This window comes from Bombina bombina, chromosome 3 (genome assembly GCF_027579735.1).
Source record: "Bombina bombina isolate aBomBom1 chromosome 3, aBomBom1.pri, whole genome shotgun sequence".
NCBI classification, from domain to species: Eukaryota; Metazoa; Chordata; class Amphibia; order Anura; family Bombinatoridae; genus Bombina; species Bombina bombina.
The window spans coordinates 356233305-356253078 of record NC_069501.1 but is presented as its reverse complement, the minus strand read 5'-3'; positions in this window follow the sequence as shown (position 1 = coordinate 356253078).

The following is a 19774-nucleotide window of genomic DNA, read 5'->3' as shown; positions in this document are numbered from 1 at the left end:
CATGTTAAACTTTTATATGCAGAATCCATTAGTATTTATGCTTTATATATTGCTATTCTTTTTACATCTTATGTACAAGAAATACTTAGAAGATTTATAAGAATATATTTCTGACTCTATTTTAAAGGCTTTGTCTGACTTCGTGCCTTCTAATAAAATTGTTAGGTCTTTTTCAAACTTCTTTTTTAATTATTGAAGTTTCAAATGTCCAACAACATACTAATTTATCCTTCTCTGATGATGTTTTTTTCTCATTCAGAATTTTCTTCATCAGATATTGACACTAACAAATCTAATTTTTTTATTAAAGTACATTTGTTCTTTGTTGAAAAGGTGTTGATTATTTTGGATATTAAGGTAACTAGTTCTTTTTCAAGACTAGCTAACATTTTATTTCTGCTTATTTATTCTTCTGTGTTTTCAGAGGTTTTTTCCAGTTCCTCATACTAGGGAATGGAATAGGCTGAGAATTTTCTTTTATTCCTTTTTCAAAGGTTTTTAAACTATATTCTTTGCCGGCAGTTAAATTCAATTTTGAGGGTTCTCCAATTTATTGGGGCTATCTATACTCCTACTAATTATGCTATTGTTTCTATAGCAAAAAAGTATTTATTTCCTTTAGATGGTTGTATCTTATTTATGGAAAATTATTTAGTTTCAGGTACTTTTCTTGGACATCATTATTTGGATGATGTTGCAATTGCTTCATTTTTTCTGTTTACTTTAAGATCAAGTATCAGATTATGATTTATTTTAGCATTGTTAAAGGGACAACATTTACTAGACTAGGTGCTGTTGCATTTGTCTTGTTGTTTTGCATTTATTGATTATGCAAGTCCAGTATATTGACTGGTCCTTTAACTGGACTATCATGCTAATAATTTCATTTGTGTCTTCATTTTATTGAATTTTTTCGCAAATGAGGTTTAATCTATGTCTTTAGCTGTTTTAGCTAGAAGAATTTTGTGATTTCTAAAAATCCATATTTCTTTTGTTCTAAGATAATCAATTATTTGTTTTATAATTGGATTAAATTCTTAACTGTTACTCTGGGCTTCAAGATTGAGTTCTAAGACTAAAACTTTAAGCTTATATTAGTTTGGTTGTTCTTATTAAGGAACGAATTCCTGAATTCTTTCCCAAGTAACATGTTTTTAATTGGAAATTTTTCAGTTCAAAATCAGCTCCCTAAAATTGCGATGTACGTGCCGTATTCCAGCTCGGCTGGTAAGGGGCAGGTTAAGACTTTTTTGAAATTTATTTGGTTCTATTCGGTCCAAATTTCTTTGATTTTGGGTACAGAATAAGTTCAGAATAAACCGTCTGTGAGAAGTCTTTTTTCTCTGTTATATTCCAGCTATTCCAGTAAGGCTAACACTTTATTTAAGTGTGTTTCGGTCCTATATATTTTGGGTACTGTTGAAGCATGGCTGATCACCCGTGGGGTTCAAGCACTGCTCAGACCTGGAATCTTCTGGGGTATTTCTTCCAGTTCCATTTTTAGGAACTGGGTTTTGGAGTTTTTATTCAAACTATTCTGCCTTTTTTTGGTCAGTGATAGCATTATTTGTTTTCATTAGATACAATAAATGCATATTTTCATTTTTCTGTTTTCATTCAGATTATTTTCTGAGGATGTGGAATCTCATATGATTCACTTTGTTCTTCCAAGACATAGTTAGAGGATCTTTTTTTCAAAAGCTCTTGATTCCTCACACAAGGGTCACCTTTTTTAGGTTTCCAGATAGTTTGTGTCACTGTCTTTGTCTCTATCAGACAAGGGACAATTTTATTGGGTTCCTTCTGTCGGTACCTTTAGTCTCTATTATTTCCTTCAGTTGCTATATATGCATAGAAGTTTTAGGTCTTATGACCACAGCATTGGATTCAATTCCCTTTGCTCATTTTCAATAGAAAGAACCTTTCCAGTTTTTTATGCTGAATTATGGTGCAGGGATTCTAGGATTTCACATTTTAAATCTTCGAATCCTAATATTTATCTATCTTGATTTGGTGGTTAAGATCACCATCATTTAGTTCTACAGGTCTCTTCGTTTCTTTCAACCTGGACCATGATCTCTACAGATGTGAGTCTTTTTGGTTGGGAGGCTGTCTGAGGATCTCTGTCAGCACAAGGGGTTTGGAAATCTCAGGAGGCAAGATTACCATTTGATATTTTAGAACTCCGTGCATTCTCAGAGTTTTTCAGTTAGCTTCTTTTTGAAGAAGAGACGTTTATTGTCTTTCAGACAATATCACAACTATGGTGTATGTCAATCATCAGGGTGGGACTATCAGTCCTTAGGCTGTGACAGAAGTGTCTCGGATATTAGCTTGGGCTAAATCCAGCTCCTATCTAAATTCTGTGGTTTTTTTCCCAGGTATACTGTAGATATTTGGGAAGCGGATTATCTCTGTTAATCAAGCTTTACATCCGGGAGAATGGTCTCTCATACCCAGATATGTTTTTCAATTTTTCAGATGTGAGCATTTCTAGAAATAGATCTGTTGGCATCTCATCTGAATAAAGAACTTCCCAGGGGCCTATTCAGGTCCGGGGATCTTCAGGCGGAAGTAGTGTATGCATTGACATTTCTTTGGAATTATCTTTTTGCCTATTTCTTTCCGCCTCTAGTTCTTCTTCCAAAGTGATTTCCAAAATTCTTATGGAGTATTTGTTTGTTCTGCAGGTGGCTCCAGCATGGCCTCTCAGATTTTGGTATGCGGATCTCATTCGGATGGCCAGTTGCCAACCTTGGACACTTCCGTTTAAACCAGACCTTCTTTCTCAAGGCCCATTTTTTCCATCAGGATCTCAAATCATTAAATTTGAAGGGATGAATATTGAACGCTTGATTTTTAGTCATAGAGGTTTCTCTGACTCATTGATTATTACTATGTTTCAGGCTCGTAAATCTGTCTCTAGAAAGATTTATTATCTAGTCTGGAAGACCTACTTTTCTTGGCATTCTTTTAAAATTCATAGAATTTTATTATTTTTTCAGGTTGGTTTGGATAAGGTTTTGTCTTCAGTTCTTTGATAGGACAAATCTCTACTCTTTCTGTTTTTTTTCACAGAAAGATTGCTAATCATCCTGATATTCATTGTTTTGTACAGGCTTTGGTCCGTATCAAGCCTGTCATTAATTCAATCTCTCCTCTTTGGAGTCTCAATTTGGTGCTGAGGGCTTTACAGGCTCCTCCGTTTGAGCCTATGCATTCTCTGAACATTAAATTACTTTCTTGGAAAAGTATTGTTCCTTTTGGTTATTTCTTCTGCTAGAAGAGTTTTTGAGTTATCTGCTCTTTTTTGTGAATATCCTTTTCTGATTTTTCCTCAGGATAAGGCAGTATTACTTCCTGATATTCATCATTTTGTTCAGGTTTTGATTCGTATCAAACCTGACATTAAGCCAATTTCTCCTCCTTGGAGTCTTAATTTGGTTCTGAAGGCTTTTCAGGCTCTCTATTTGAGCATATGCTTGCTCTGGACATTATTGTTGAAAGTATTGTTCTTTTTGGACATCTCTTCAGCTAGAACAGTTTTTGAATTATCTGTTCTTTCTTGTGAATCTCTTTTTTCTGATTTTTTCATCAGGATAAGGTGGTTTTTGCTGTCCTCATTTCAATTCTTACCTAAAGTTGTAAATTCTAACAACATTAGGGAGGAATTATTGTTTTCCTAAAACTTCTTTGGTGAGATTCTTACTTTCTTTGGATATGGTAAGAGTTTTTTGAAATTCTATGTTGAAGCTATTCAGATTTCAGATAGACTTCTAGTCTATTTGTTAACTTTTCTGGTTTTAGGAAGGTCAAAAGGCTTCTTCCATTTATTTGGCATCTTGCTTAAACTTTTGTTTCATCATGCTTATTTGGAGTCGGGTGGATTCCCGCCTCGGAGGATTACGGCTCATTCTACTAGGTAAGTTTCTACTTCCTGATCTGTTGATCAGATTTGCAAAGCAATGACTTGGTCTTCTTTGCATACATTTACTATGTTCTACCATTTTGATGTTTTCTCTTATTTAGAAGCAGTTTTGGTAGAATGGTACTTCAGGCAGCTGTTTCAGTTTGATTCTTATGCTTATAATTTCATTTTTTTTCATTATAAAAATTGAAACTTTTTTGTTTTGGGTAGTGGATTAATTTTTCAGCGGAATTGGCTGTCTTTATTGTATCCCTCCCTCTCTAGTGACTCTTGCGTGGAAGTTCCACATCTTGGGTATTTGCTATCCCATACGTCACTAGCTCATGGACTCTTGCTAATTACATGAAAGAAAACATAATTTATCTAAGAACTTACCTGATAAATTCATTTCTTTCATATTAGCAAGAGTCCATGAGGCCCACCCTTTTTTGTGGTGGTTATGATTTTTTGTATAAAGCACAATTATTCCAATTCCTTATTTTTTGATGCTTTCGCTCCTTTCTTATCACCCCAGTTCTTGGCTATTCGTTAAACTGAATTGTGGGTGTGGTGAGGGGTGTATTTATAGGCATTTTAAGGTTTGGGAAACTTTGCCCCTCCTGGTAGGAATGTATATCCCATACGTCACTAGCTCATGGACTCTTGCTAATATGAAAGAAATGAATTTATCAGGTAAGTTCTTACATAAATTATGTTTTTTTACGCCCGCTGGTATTACGAGTCTTGAAGGTTTAGGGTCAGTGCACACTTTTTTGGCCTTACCGCAAAACGACTTCAGTAAACTTCGTAAAGTCTTTTTTCTATGGGACTTCCATAGCGCCGGTATTATGAGTCTGTCCTGGGAGGCCAAAAATTGAGCTGTACACCCTACCCAGTCAAGAGTCCTAACGCTTTTTAAAGTCAGTAGTTATGAGTTTTATGGTACAACGCCATAGCATAAAACTCATAACTAAAGTGCTAAAAAGTACACTAACACCCATAAACTACCTATTAACCCCTAAACCGAGGCCCTCCCGCATCGCAAACACTAAAATACATTTTTTAACCCCTAATCTGCTGCTCTGGACACCGTCTCCACCTACATTATATTTATGAACCCCTAATCTGCTGCCCCCAACATCGCTGACACCTACATTATATTTATTAACCCCTAATCTGTTGCCCCCAATGTCGCCGCAACCTACCTACACTTATTAACCCATAATCTGCCGCCCCCGACATCGCCGACACTATAATAAACATATTAACCCCCTAAACCGCCACACTCCCGCCTCACAAACACTAGTTAAATATTATTAACCCCTAATCTGCCATCCCTAACATCGCCACCACCTACCTACACTTATTAACCCCTAATCTGCCGCCCCCAATGTCGCCGCCACTATACTAAATGTATTAACCCCTAAACCTAAGCCTAACCCTAACATCCCCTAACTTAAATATAATTTAAATAAATCTAAATAAAATTACTATAATTAATTTAATTATTCCTATTTAAAACTAAATACTTACCTATAAAATATACCCTAAACTAGCTACAATATAACTAATAATTACACTCACCTAGATTTAAAGTTCTGAGGCCAAAGGGGTGCGTTAGCTACGCGTGCTTTTTTCTGGCCGCACATTTTAAATACCGCTGGTATTGAGAGTTCACAGAATGGCTGCGTTAGGCTCCAAAAAAGGAGCGTAGAGCATATTTAACACAACTTCAACTCTCGATACCAGCGGTGCTTACGGACGCGGCCAGCTTCAAAAACGTGCTCGTGCACGATTCCCCCATAGAAAACAATGGGGCTGTTTGAGCTGAAAAAAAACCTAACACCTGCAAAAAAGCCGCGTTCAGCTCCTAACGCAGCCCCATTGTTTGCTATGGGGAAACACTTCCTACGTCTGCACCTAACACTCTAACATGTACCCCGAGTCTAAACACCCCTAACCTTACACTTATTAACCCCTATTCTGCCGCCCCCGCTATCGCTGACCCCTGCATATTATTATTAACCCCTAATCTGCCGCTCCATAAACCGCCGCTACTTACATTATCCCTATGTACCCCTAATTTGCTGCCCTTAACACCGCCGACCCCTATATTATATATATTAACCCCTAATCTGCCCCCCACAATGTCACCTCCACCTGCCTACACTTATTAACCCCTAATCTGCCGAGCGGACCGCACCGCTATTATAATAAAGTTATTAACCCCTAAACTACACCACCAATAGCCCTTAAAAGGGCCTTTTGTGGGGCATTGCCCCAAAGTAATCAGCTCTTTTACCTGTAAAAAAAAAATACAAACAACCCCCCAACAGTAAAACCCACCAACAACACAACCAACCCCCCAAATTAAATACTATCTAAAAAAACCTAAGCTCCCCATTGCCCTAAAAAGGGCATTTGGATGGGCATTGCCCTTAAAAGGGCAGTTAGCTCTTTTGCAGGCCCAAACCCTAACCTAAAAATAAAACCCACCCAATACATCCTTAAAAAACCTAACACTAACCCCCTGAAGATCGACTTACTGTTCTGAAGACCGGACATCCATCCTCAAGGAAGCGGCAGAAGTCTTCATCCAAATGGGCTGAATTCCTCAATGAAGCCAGTAGAAGTCTTCATCCAAGCCGGGCGAAGTGGTCCTCCAGACGGGCAAAAGTCTTAATCCAGATGGCATCTTCTATCTCCATCCATCCAACGTGGAGCAGATTGTCATCTTCAAGACAATGCCCCACAAAAGGCCCTTTTAAGGGCTATTGGTGGTGTAGTTTAGGCTAGTGGTGTTTTTTATTTGGGGGGGGGGCATTTTTTTTATTTTGATAGGGCTATTAGAATAGGCATAATTAGTTTATCTGTAATTTGTTTATTTTCTGTAATTTAGTGTTTGTTTGGTACTTTAGCTAATTTTATTTAATTTAGGTAATTGTATTTAATTTAGTTAATTTATTTCATTATAGTGTAGTGTTAGGTGTTATTGTACCTTTGGTTAGGTTTTATTTTACAGGTACTTTTGTATTTATTTTAGCTAGGTAGTTATTAAATAGTTAATAACTATTTAATAATTATTCTACCTAGTTAAAATAAATACAAACTTGCCTGTAAAATAAAAAAAAACCTAAGCTAGATACAATGTAACAGTTATATTGTAGCTAGCTTAGGGTTTATTTTATAGGTAAGTATTTAGTTTTAAATAGGAATTATTTAGGTAATGATATTAATATTTATTTAGATTTATTGTAATTATATTTAAGTTAGAGGGTGTTAGGGTTAGACTTAGGTTTAGGGGTTAATAAATTTAGTATAGTGGCGGTGACGTTGGGGGCGGCAGATTAGGGGTTAATAAATGTAGGTAGGTGATGGCGATGTTATGGATGGCAGATTAGGGGTTAATAATATTTAACTAATGTTTGCAAGGCGGGAGTGCGGCGGTTTAGGAGTTAATATGTTTATTATAGTGGCGATGACGTTGGGGGCGGCAGATTAGGGGTTAATAAGTGTAGGTAGGTGGCAGTGACATTGGGGGCGGCAGATTAGCAGTTAATAAATATAATGTAGGTGGCGGCGATGTTGGTGGCAGCAGATTAGGGGTTCATAAGTATAATGTAGGTGGCGGCGGTGTCCGGAGCGGCAGATTAGGGGGTAATAAATATAATGCAGGTGTCGGTGATGTCGGGTGCGGCAGATTAGGGGTTAATAAGTGTAAGATTAGGGGTGTTTAGACTTGGGGTACATGTTAGGGTGTTAGGTGTAAACATAAATTTTATTTCCCCATAGGAATCAATGGGGCTGCGTTACTGAGTTTTACGCTGCTTTTTTGCAGGTGTTAGACTTTTTTTCAGCCGGCTCTCCCCGTTGATTCATATGGGGAAATTGTGCATGAGTATGTTACACCAGCTCACCGCTAACTTAAGCAGCGCTGGTATTGAAGTGGGATTTGGAGCTAAATTTTGCTCTACGCTCACTTTTTGTCTTTTAACGCCGGGTTTGTAAAAACTCGTAATACCAGCACTGTATGTAAGTGAGTGGTGAGAGAAAACTGCTCGTTAGCACCGCACAACTCATAACGCAAAACTCGTAATCTAGCCATTTGAATTTACTTCTATTATCAATGTTGTTTTGTTTTAGGTATTCTTTGCTTTTAAAACAATCTCTGCAGGAATATTATACATTGTTGCAAATACTGCTGCCAGAGACGTTCTAAAGACACATGCATGCTCCTGTGCTCCAATGAGGCTACCTTGGCCTACTCTTCAGCAACGGATGCAGAGAGAACAAAACAAAATTAAAGGGATAGAAAGGTCAAATTTAAAATATGCATCAGTGCACATTGGCCGTTTAACTTAATATCTAACCAAATAAGAATGTTTTGTTTGTGCAAATCTCAGACTTAGGGAGGATTGGTCACTGATTACAACTCTCAGAGCTCCATTGGTGCACATTTAAAAAAAAAAAAAAATCTGGACAGGAATATCCATTAAAAAAACATACAATATGTTTTAAAATATAATTTTATATAAAAGAAAATAACTCTAGAAAATATTAAAACATTCAAACATAGCCCAAGATGTCTGCTTACAAAACAAAATTATTGAAGGAAACAGTGTCACATTGGGGAAATAGCTCCACAGAAAACAAGGACACTAAACCCAAACGTTTACTTTAATGATTCAGATAGAGCATGCAATTTTAAGCAACTTTCTAATTTACTCCTATTATCAATTTTTATTTGTTCTCTTGCTATCTTTATTTAAAAAATAGGGATTTAAAGCTTAGGAGCCAGCACATTTTAGGTTCAGCACCATGGATAGTGCTTGCTTATTGGTGGATACAGTTAGCAAACCAATAAGCAAGCATAACCCAGGTTCTCATTCAAAAATGGGCAAGAGAACGAAGAAAAATTTATAACAGGAATTAGAAAGTTGCTTAAAAGTGCTTGGTCTATCTGAATCATTAAATAAAAAAATTGGGTTTAGAGTCCCTTTAAATTTAACCCCAAGGTCATAATGTTTGAAAATCTTGTTAGAGTATGTAATTTTAAGACTATAAACCCTATACTACTGCATGCTTAACCTGTGTAAACTCACAGTAAAAATACTGCTTAATGGACCTGTGGAGCACTGCAGATCCCAAGCAAAGCCCTCTACTGATCCAATCAGAAGCACAAGTTTCACATCTGAGTCATGTGACTAGCACTGCTGATTGGATCAGCTGCAGGTTCTGCTCGGGACCAGCATTGCTCCACGGATCTTGAGCATCACTTCTACTGTGTGTTTAACCCATGTACGGAAGTTAAATACACTGTAGTGTAGGTTCAATAGTCTTAAAATGTTCTAATTCATTATTTTTATTTTTTTCCAATAATGGACCTTTAAGTATAAAGCTGGACTTGTACTTTATGTTTCTCTATTTTGGAAAGCGTTTGGGCTTGGGGGTACTTTAAATATGTCATGACATTTTTATTTAAATAAACTTAAATGGAGGCAGTGCCAGATAAAACATTTGTGGGCCCTTCTATATAATTCAGATTATCCTTACATTGTGAGAGAATAATCTAGATTTTATTAAAGAAACATAGACAAATATTTTGCTTTCTCTCTCTCTTTACTACTCAGGCCGCTTTTAAAAGTACAATAAATATACAGCACATATTCATAACAAGTGAAGAATAAAAAAGAAAATTACAATAGCAGAGTTAACCAGTGAGAGTAGTCCATTGGAATGAGCTGAGGACATTAGCCAATGGAATGTATCATGTGTCCTTATACTATGCACCTAGTTCCCACACTTCCTCTTTCTTCTTTGATGCGAATGGTCAGACAATTGTGAACAAAACTAAAAAATATTCAACAAAACAGAAACAAATGCAAATTACAACAAAAAGTAGAACAAATTTTACTCAAAACAGATTAACAAGAAATTTAACATAGTGGAAACATCTGTTGATTGAAGAACAGTGGGATCGTCTTGAATCTTGAAGTCGATTAGTAGATTGGAGTGAAGAAGGTTCATTGGATGTTTTGAGCTTAAAAGATAAAATATATTAATAGTATAAAGTATATAACCAAGGTACGGGGGATGCCCAAGGAAGGGAAATATTTGTCTCTGTGTCTTTAATAAAATCAAGATTATTCCCTCAGAAACGGCTAGCTTACAAGTTTTGTGGTATGGATGAAAAAGCAGCGTTAAGGCTCATAACGCTGCTTTTTCACTACCGCTGGTATTAAAGGGACATGAAACCCAAATTTTTTCTTTCGTGATTTAGAAAGAGCATGTCATTTTAAACAACTTTCTAATTTACTTCTATTATCTCATTTGCTTAATTCTCTTGATATCACTTGCTGAAAAGCATATCTAGATATGCTCAGTAGCTGCTGATTGGTTGCTGCACATAGAGGCCTTGTGTGATTGGCTCACACATGTGCATTGCTATTTCTTCAACAAAGGATATCTAAAGAATTGAGCAAATTAGATAATAGAAGTAAATGGGAAAGTTTTTTAAAATTACATGCCCTATCTGAATCATGAAAGTTTAATTTTGACTAGACTGTCCCTTTAAGAGTCTTGCAGGTTTAGCTGCACCGCACACTTTTTTGTCCGTAATGCAACATAAATAACGCAGCTTTCAAAAAGTCCTTTTTCAATGGGACTTCCATAGCGCCGGTATTACAAGTCTGCCTGGGAGGCCAAAAAGTCAGCGGCACAGCCAATACCGTCAAGATCCATACCGTAAAATGAAAGTCAGTAGTTATGGGGTTTATGCTACAATGCTGTAACATAAAACTCATAACTAAAGTGCTAAAAAGTACACTAACACCCATAAACTACCTATTAACCCCTAAACCGAGGCCCTCCCGCATTGCAAACATTAAAATAAAATTATTAACCCATAATCTGCCGCTCCGGACATCGCCACCACTATAATAAACATATTAACCCATAAAATGCCACACTCCAGCATTGCAAACACTAGTTAAATATTATTAACCCCTATTCTACCGCCCCTAAAATAGCTGCAACCTACCTACATTTATTAACCCCTAATCTGCCGCCCCCAATGTCGCTGCCACTATACTAAATGTATTAACCCCTAAACCTAAGTCTTACCCTAACACCCCCTAACTTAAATATAATTAAAATAAATCTAAATAAAACCTACTCATTACCTAAATTATTCTTATTTAAAACTAAATACTTACCTATAAATTAAACCCTAGGCTAGCTACAATATAACTAATAGTTACATTGTAGCTAGCTTAGGGTTTATATTTATTTCACAGGCAAGTTTGTATTTATTTTAACTAGGTAGAATAGTTTCTAAATAGTTATTAACTACCTAGCTAACATAAATACAAATTTACCTGTAAAATAAAACCTAACCTGAGTTACACTAACACCTAACCTTACACTACAATTAAATAAATTACCGAAATTAAATACAATTACCTAAATTACCAAAACAAAACCCCACTAAATTATACAAAATAAAAAAAGAAATGATCAGATATTTAAACTAATTACACCTAATCTAATAGTCCTATCAAAATAAAAAAGCCCCCCCCCAAAATAAAAAAAACCCTAGCCTAAACTAAACTGCCAATAGCCCCAAAGAAATCAGCTCTTTTACTTGTGGAAAAAATACAAACAACCCCCCAACAGTAAAACCCACCACCCACACAACCAACCCCCCAAATAAAAACCTAACTAAAAAACCTAAGCTTCCCATAGCCCTGAAAAGGGCATTTGGATGGGCATTGCCCTTAAAAGGGCATTTAGCTCTTTTTCAAGTGCCCAAACCCCTAATCTAAAAATAAAACCCACCTAATAAACCCTTAAAAAGCCTAACGCAGCCTAAAACAGCCAATAGAATGCAAGCTCAATCCTATTGGCTGATTGCATCAGCCAACAGGATTTTTTCACCTTTAATTCTGATTGGCTGATAGAATTCTATCAGCCAATCAGAATTCAAGGGATGCCATCTTAGATGACTTCATTTAAAGGAACCTTCATTCTGCAAGAAGACTTCGATTGAAGAGGATGCTCCGCGCTCAATGTCTTGAAGATGGAGCCACTCTGCGCCGGATGGATGAAGATAGAATATGCCATCTAGATGAAGACTTCTGCAGGCTTGGATGAAGACTTCGGCCGCTTGGATGAAGACTTCTGCCGGCTTCGATGAGGACTTCTGCCGCTTCGTTGAGGATGGATGTCGGGTCTTCAAAAACTGTAAGTGGATCTTCGGGGGTTAGTGTTAGGCTTTTTTAAGGGTTTATTGGGTGGGTTTTATTTTTAGATTAGGGGTTTGGGCACTTGAAAAAGAGCTAAATGCCATTTTAAAGGCAATGCCCATCCAAATGCCCTTTTGAGGGCAATGGGGAGCTTAGGTTTTTTTTAGTTAGGTTTTTATTTGGGGGGTTGGTTGTGTGGGTGGTGGGTTTTACTGTTGGGGGGTTGTTTGTATTTTTTTTGACAGGCAAAAGAGCTGATTACTTTGGGGCAATGCCCCGCAAAAGGCCCTTTTAAGGGCTATTGGTAGTTTAGTTTAGGCTAGGGTTTTTTTTTTATTTTGGGGGGGCTTTTTTATTTTGATAGGACTATTAGATTAGTTATAATTAGTTTAAATATCTGATAATTTCTTTTTTTATTTTGTGTAATTTTGTGTTTGTTTTTTTGGTAATTTAGGTAATTGTATTTAATTTAGGTAATTTATTTAATTGTAGTGTAAGGTTAGGTGTTAGTGTAACTCAGGTTAGGTTTTATTTTACAGGTAAATTTGTATTTATTTTAGCTAGGTAGTTAGTAAATAGTTAATAACTATTTAGTAACTATTCTACCTAGTTAAAATAAATACAAACTTGCCTGTGAAATAAAAATAAACCCTAAGCTAGCTACAATGTAACTATTAGTTATATTGTAGCTAGCTTAGGGTTTATTTTATAGGTAATTATTTAGTTTTAAATAGGAATTATTTAGGTAATGATAGTAGGTTTTCTTTAGGTTTATTTTAATTTTATTTAAGTTAGGGGGTGTTAGGGTTAGGGTTACTTAGGTTTAGGGGGTAATAAATTTAGTATAGTGGCGGCGACGTTGGGGGCGGCAGATTAGGGGTTAATAAATGTAGGTAGGTGGTGGCGATGTTAGGGGCGGCAGATTAGGGGTTAATAATATTTAACTAGTGTTTGTGATGCAGGAGTGCAGCGGTTTAGGGGTTAATATGTTTATTATAGTGGCGGCGATGTCCGGAGCGGCAGATTAGGAGTTAATAAATGTAAGATTAGGGGATTTTAAACTCAGGGTTTATGTTAGGGTGTTAGGTGTAAACATAAATTTTGTTTCCCCATAGGAATCAATGGGGCTGCGTTACGGAGCTTTACGCTGCTTTATTGCAGGTGTTAGACTTTTTTTCAGCTGGCTCTCCCCATTGATGTCTTTGGGGAAATTGTGCACGAGCACGTAAAACCAGCTCACCGCGGCTTTCAGCAACGCTGGTATTGGAGTGAGGTATGTAGCAAAATTTTGCTCTACGCTCACTTTTTGCCTGCTAACGTTGGGTTTTTGTAAACCTGTAATACCAGTGCTGTAGGGAAGAGAGTGGTGACAATAACTTGCAAGTTAGCACCGCACCCCTCATAACGTAAAACTCGTAATCTAGCCGAAAATTAGGATAATCTGAATTTTTTTGCTAGTTTAAAGCAAAATGGACCATATAATCAAGGACGAAGAAGCAGCAAACTGATTAGGTTTAAAATAAAATTGTTTCAAAGTTGAGACTGAAGACCAATCTGCAGCATTTAAAACCTCTTGGAGAGTAGCTGATTTCAAAAGGGCTTTAGAGGCGGAAGCGCCCATTATTGAGTGGGCAGAAAAAGTCCACTCCAGCTAGAATCATGATCCACTTTACCCATCTAGCAATGGAAACAGGTTTGTAACGCGGAACAAAGAAAATTAATAGTTGAGGAGGAAGAGAAGACCTGAATGAGTATGCTCTATTCTCATACTCATTAAGACAGTTAACAATACATAAATTAGGTTTGTCAGCAAAGAAAGGATATGTAATGGAATGAGACCAACATTTAGTTCTTCAAGAAAGAAAAAATGAGACACCAAAGGGAAAAAACATTTTTGAATTATAGTTTATAGCTCTGATATCTGAAACCCTGCAAAAGGATAATAGACAGAGAAAGGTAGCCAGTTTGGCTGAAAGTTGTTTTAGAGAGAGCGCATCATTGAAAGGAGAATGATAAATTGATACATAATAGATACAAATCTATCAATTTGAATGTTTCTATGTCGAATATTGCATCATTTGAATATTACATTTAAAGAAAGCATTAGAAATACTATTACAAATATATCAAGTCGAATTTTTCGAATTCGAATATTGCATAATTCTATTCCAATTATTAGAAACATTTGAATTGAATAATACATTTAAAGACAGCAGTAGAAAGAATGTTAGAATGTTGTACAAACATTCAAAATGAATGAACGAATGTGTTAAAATTTGTTTAATTTTCCCCTTGCTAGTCACACCCCTTGTCATATACCATGGGGCCTAATTATCATAGTGCGAGCGGACATGATCCGATATTGTGGATCATGTCCGCTGCACATCGATAAATGCCAATCAGCCACTAGCAGGGGGTGTCAATTAACGCGATCATATTCGATCGGGTTAAAATCTGGCGATGTCTGTCAGAGCAGGCGGACAGGTTATGGAGCAGCGATCTTTAGACCGCTGCTTCATAACTTCTGTTTCCTGTGAGCCTGAAGGCTCACCAGAAACACGGGGCATCAAGCTCTGTATGGAGCTTAATAAATATGCCCCTATATCTCTAATTCTGACACAAAACTTTTTTTTCATGGTTAAACCTTAGTTTATTTTGCATAAGTAATTAAATGCCCTATCCTCCTGGCTTGCTGTAATATAACATAACAGTCATAGAACTGGAGCTTAGCTGCATGCAGAAGGGCTTAGGGAGCTCTCGGCTACGTCAAATGTGGGAGGGACCCCAGGCACGTGACTGCGGACACCACCCTCCCCCTGGGGCAGCTGTCACTCTACCTCTGATGGCAAACCAGGGCATGGGCCAACCACCACAAGAGAAAGCCAAACAGTCACAGCTCTTGCTGCCACCCTCATAGATGTAACAAAATAGCATGCCTCAAATTACATAGGAACAGGTCAATGCCCCTCTCAGTGAGGTGCACCCCGTCCCTCCTGTAGAGGCTCCTCTCAGCCATTGTAATGTTCCCATGTTCCAGAACAAAACCTCCTATCTGGGACAAGAAAATTCTCACTTCCCTATTTAGCTTTTTACGGACCTGAAAGGCCGACCAGTGGGACTGCATATGCCACCATTCTATCCTAGAAATGATGTTGGATCATCCTATACTAGCATTGGGGACCCAAGTATGAAAAGTGTGCAGGTCTGATTGAATCACCGCACTGAGCTGTTTACACGGCAGGAACCCCTTATCATTCCCCCCAGTCTGAATGATCATAACATGAGGTTTCTCCCACCAATGCAACTTGCGTCCATCTGGTCTTGCAATCGCTCTCAGTTCTGCCCAATGGTTGTAGGAGTGACCCATAATCTACACTCTCAGCGGACCCTCTCTTGGTCCTGCAAAGAAACAACAGTTAACAAGGGAATATCGCTAGGCAAAACAAAACACTTATTCAGTCAATGGCCTAATGTACAACAGGTATCTTTGTGACCTCCACCGCCCCAATGATCTAATATGGTTAGCAGACCAACCCAACCCCATGGCGGTGGTAGCTGCTCCAACCCTAAATGAATGAGGATTAATGGCCCTAGAATCAAGGCCTTCTCTAGCCGCTGCCCAGTTCTGGACTAGAAATTGTATGGGACCCTCCGGACCACGCCCATATAGGTCCCAATTAGTCTATTTGGGCAGCAGGTGGAGCCATGTGGGCAGGTAATGTGATCCAAGTACCTCTGCCTTCCTGGTCGGTCTTCGATCTGGACAGGAAAATGAGTATGGCCAACTCATCGTCCCGTACATGAGAGGCCAAGAGGCCTCTGGGCTTGTTCCTCGAAGGGGGGACTAATTCACCCACCCTGAGTGCCCCATGAAAAGGAACACACATCAGGCAAGACTTGACAAAGGCTCACCAGGCAATCGATAGTAACGGGTCCCGTAATGTCCTTCATTCTTGGCACCATACATCCCCAACCCCTCAGTACTTGTCTCACCAAGAAGGTCTTTGAAGAGTTGACAAGACCGTATAGTTTACAGAAGAAGGAAACGGCAGTCAGTCAGGAACTGACTGCCCCTTTAGACACACCATTACCTTGTAGCTAGTGATCCAGTCCAGGAGACCCCATTGGTCACCATCACAGGACAGCCATCCCTTGGTGTCACAGAAGGCAATCCATTCAGACCAGTGTCTAATGTAGGTGTTCCAGGTAGAGGGAGCCAACGAAGATCTGATCATCGTTATCAAGGGTCCCCATCCAGCGCCACCTGCCATGAGTAAACAGGACAAGGACAACCATCAGGATCTGCTTCGGGGACTAAATTATAGAAGGCTTCCCACTGAAAGTGGGAGAGTGCATCAGCAATCCTATTCTGCACTCCTGGGACATGTTGTGCACGGAACGCAATGTTCGCGGTCGCGAAGCTGATCACCCCATATCTCGAGGGGCACTATGATGGGTTAATGTTCCAATAGACAGAGGTTTTTTACTCGCCTCCTTTCAATCCACAACTGAGGCCATGGCCGGTACTCCATTGCCGTACAGGAAAGCACCATACCCGTGAGACGCTGCGGTGTCGGTGAACAATTGAATTGCCGTGTTGGAAGAAACTTCCTTCCTCCACATGCAGATCCCATTGAAGTAACTCCGGAATTGTTCCCACACCTCCAGGTCATCCACCATCTAAGGAGTCACACGAAGCCTATGTGTTTGAGACCGAGCCCCATACAATTATCGTTCAAGCCACCTGAAGAAGATCCTCCCCATGGGAATGACTCTACCAGCAAAGTTCAAGAGACCCAGAAGGGTCTGCAGGTCCTTTATGGACCTATATGTTTCCGACTTCATGGACCTGACTGCCCCCAGTATGCAGACAATTTGTCCTCAGGTAAACGGCATTGCATCGCCTCAATTTTGATGTAAAGGAAAGTAAGGCAAGTACAAAGACCTTGCGTCTTGTCCTCTGCTAGGGGAACGCCCAACCTACCCATCATCAGTCTGGTGAACTTCATCAAGAAGGCACATTTAGACGTTCCAGAGCGGCCTACCAACAGGAAGTCATCCAGGTAGTGCACCAGACCATCAAGGCCGACAAACGCAGCAATGGTCCATTGTAGGAAACTACTGAAAGACTCAAAATAGGCACAAGAAATGGAGCATCCCATGGGCAGGCACCTGTCTATAAAGTACTCACCCTCAAATCAAAAAGGATGAGGGGTGGATGGGGAGGAGCCAAAATGCGGATTCCATGTCCAGCTTTGCCAGTAGTGCCCCTTTACCTGCCCTCCTGACTAAAGAAAGAGCATCATCAAATGACTGGTAGTGCACCGAACTAAGTTCGGCCGAGATAGCATCATTAATGGACCGCCCTTTAAGAAAAGAAAGGTTTAGAATTAGACTAAATTTTCCAGGTTCCTTCTTAGGAACGACCCCCAAGGGAGATAACGAACCCGGAATCGGTGTCTCCCTAAAGGGGGCGGCCATACGGCCCAATGCAATCTCTTTACCGAATTTTTCCCCTACCACACTTGGGAATTGATATGCTGATTTTAGGTTCCTGTGAACCGAGGACCCAAAAACCTTAGAATTGACGAGGATAACAAAACCCCATCGGAGGCCCGTGCTGAGTAAAACGGTGGCCTCCCTATCTTGGTAAAGTATCAGCCATTTTTCAATTGCGGCTACCCTCAATGGGGTGGCTGCCCTTTCCACCAGCACTGGGTCTAGACCTGACACCCTGTCTCTCCTGGGAGCGCCCAGATTCCTGAGACCTTGTGCACTCGGAACCGGAGTGGCTTCCACCACAATACCTGCAAGCATGTCGGAATGAGCATGCTCCTCCCTTAACACTGAGCTTATCCTGGAAGCGCCAGCAGACCCCTGCAGGACGCCATTGAGACCATTGTGGAGCTCTTCCTCCAAAGGGCCTGGCAGGAGGCTGCCCAGGCCCGGCTGGTTTCTCAGGCCCCAATTGCGCCCAGAGGCGCATGTCCACGTCCTCAAAAGTCAGAAAATGGTTACTGACGTTCTTACTGCGAAAGGCAATATCATAATCTCTCCACACCCCTGCTCTATATCATTCTTGAATAGTTTCTATGACATCTTGATATTTCAGAATATTCAATGCCTGGTCAGGAAATTTTGTGACATAACAAGAAGCATACACACAAAAGCATTTACGCCATTCGTCAAAAGTATCTGGACTTTTAAACTTTTTGGGGCCTGTGCCATCCTCCACCATTTCTTTTTGGTGGTAGGCTTCAGCGGGGTGCTTAAACATTTGAACATATTTACCCTCCTGAATCCTTCTAACCATTTTTGTCTTGAGATGCTCATGTAGGCTGAAAGAGGGCCACGAATACGTATCCCCAAATATAGCAGCCTTGCGTCTTGGTGTGGCCTCAGGGATCGCAACCTCCGCTGGTGTGGGAGGTGTCGGCAACGGAACATGGGGTTCCATGTGGGATGAACCAGGGGGAAGGGGCAGACCCATGGCCTTCCTTTCCTCTACCAACCATTTCATTATCCTTTACATTTTTTTCTGACCTATCACTCTCTGACCCAGAATCATCCGAAGATGAGCTAAGCCCCTTGAGCCTAGAAATCAAAGATGTCTTACTGGTTCCAAATAGACGCTGCACTGGCTGGGGACTAGCGGAAGTCAAGGGCTACCGGCGGAAGTTGAGGGCTGCTCGTCACGGCTCTGCTCCTCCTCAGCACGATAACCCAGACCGGAATGTTCGGTAGAACCAGCTCCCTGCGATTCCATGATTCCCTGGAATGAGAATTTGGAGAGAGAAGTACCACGGGGAGAAGTCAAAGCCCCCACTGCCCCAGTTGAAGCGGATTTTAAGCCCCACTGACTGCTGAACATGCGCTTTGTGCCACACACCTCTTGCTAACAATTCATTTTAATGGCGCGATCGGGTTGGCTGTGACTAGACAGTGTGCCTGATGCGCTTAGAAAAAAAACAGACCTGCTCAGCAGAGCCGGGAGTGGTGGTCTGTAAAATACATTTTTGTAGGAAAATATCTGTGACATTCTTTGATTCAGAAAGCTAGCACTAACCTAATGTTATATAACATTACTTGGTGGGTTTACTGGCCCTTTAATTCTTATGTTTGTTACGGGCTATTCTGCCCTCCACTGTCTTTTTGTCTAAATTTCTCAGAAAACATTTATTTCCAATGCATTTTCATGTGTTTTGTAATGCAATCTGACAAGCGATTATCATTTACTTTAGATTTCAAAAAGCCCTTAATTTTAAAGAGTGTATTTTAGATTGCGCACAAGAACAACACTTAAACGACCACTAGTGGAGCAATAAGTGTGCTAATACTGCTCTGTGCTATGTATTGAAAGTATAATGCACTCTAAAAAAGTTTCAGGCATTTTCAAATTATTTGGCTAAAATTATTAATGAATCACTTGTAATGCCAGATTGTGTGTTATTGTTTGCGCAGGTTTGAGCGCAAGATACAGCACCACAGGTTACTGATTGCACTCCACTTGTAATCTAGCCCTTAATGGTAAATTACATTTTCAGTTTAATTCTTATCAGCCTGTAAACTGTAATGTATAATGTGCTCTCCTTACTGTGCTTGATTTATTATACCAATTGCAGAA